This window comes from Dermacentor andersoni, chromosome 10 (assembly GCF_023375885.2).
Source record: "Dermacentor andersoni chromosome 10, qqDerAnde1_hic_scaffold, whole genome shotgun sequence".
In the NCBI taxonomy this organism is placed as follows: domain Eukaryota; kingdom Metazoa; phylum Arthropoda; class Arachnida; order Ixodida; family Ixodidae; genus Dermacentor; species Dermacentor andersoni.
Window position 1 is genome coordinate 64,960,537 of NC_092823.1, and position 1,713 is coordinate 64,962,249.

Sequence of the window (1,713 nt, forward strand, 5' to 3'; positions counted from 1 at the left end):
CTATCGGCGCACCCGAGAATACGGAACGCAGTCTTCCATTGAACCTCTCGAGCAGATCGTCTTTGTCGTCAGCACAATGGCTCGATGCAGACAGCGGCGCATCAATTTACATACATACATACATACATACATACATACATACATACATACATACATACATACATACATACATACATACATACATACATACATACATACATACATACATACATATTTATCAATCAAACATGGTGAACCGGGAGGGCTCGAAAAAGTGTTTTAACCTGCATTAAATTCTTGCAACTACATCAAATCTCAAGATGATGCAGGACAAAAAGCAATTAGTGTCTGACAGAGGTCCCTGGTCCCGCCCCGTAGCAGCAGTACAGCGTACATGAAAAATCATATTTCCTACAAACAATTTTGATAATTTAACAAAGAATTGTACATGGTGTTTAAATTTACAGCAAAAATGTATCGCTAGTTTAGGTAATAGTATTGTCGAGGTTATACACAACGAAGTACAGTGGCCATAAGTCACTTGCGATATTCAGAAGAAAAATCTGCGCAGCCTCGAATTCAGCCTCGAAGCTTAGAATTCGCACTTACAGCCTCTACCAGTACATGTGAACAACATTGTGATGTTCGGTTTTACCGACTACTGTTACAGGCTGCTCGTAAATTGAACGTTTTCTGAGATCTCGTGGTCCGCGAAACTTTTATGATTTAACTGTACGCTTCGTTACTATGGACCTGCCCATTTTACACTGAATCTTCATCACGAGCAAAAACAAAAAGTTTCAAACAGCACCTAATAATTGTCTGAGGCTGCCGTCATCTTCCGAACGTGTCGGCGGCGGGATGCTTAGCGCTTGACGTACACCCGGCCACAAAAGTTTACAGACCACGGGATCTCAGAAGACGTTCAATCCCCGAGCAGACTGTAGCAGTAGCCAGTAAAACTGTAAGCGACAATGTTGTTAGCAAATTCTAGCCGAGGCCCGAAATACAAATACCAGCCTTCATTGTGAGGTTGTGGAGATATTCAGCTCTTTCTGTGATTCCATGGTCCGCAATATTTGGTGGACGGGTGTACGTGTTAACGCTACCGGAAACGATATGTGCAAGCCAATTCGTTGTACGAGTGACGTCCTCTGTGTAAGCGCACCGGCAATGCGACAGCAGCCAGGGTCAGCAAAGTCTGGGAGTGTTAGCAAATAAAATTTTGCTTTATGACGCATCAACAAAACACCCTTCAACCTCCGACCAACTTTGTGGAGGAACTATATGTATCGAATCACTCCCCGACGATGTGCCGAACGACTGCTCATCTTGACTAAATTCATTGAGGAAGTCTTCGACGAAGCTGGGTCCAATAAAACATGGTCTCTTCTTTCTCACAAGAACTTGCGCATGTTTGCAAAGACTGAAGATTTTACAACTCAATGGCGTCGCTTACGAAGATCAACATTTGGCACTCGGTGAGAAATTCCGAATTTGGGGCGAAGGCCCGCTTCCATTTCCAGAGCTTTTGAGCAGTGCGGAGGGCAGCACGGAGATTGACGACACGTCCTGGAGTAAGGTGAGCAGTCATGCGTTCAGTGAATTCCTTTCTTTTGATATCACTTCCAGCATAGCCGTCGCCGATGGTGCGGACTCCTGAAGAACAAAAGGTTGATGACTACAGTTTGACTTTCAAATCGAGAAAAGAAAAAAACGCACGTACGCATTGAA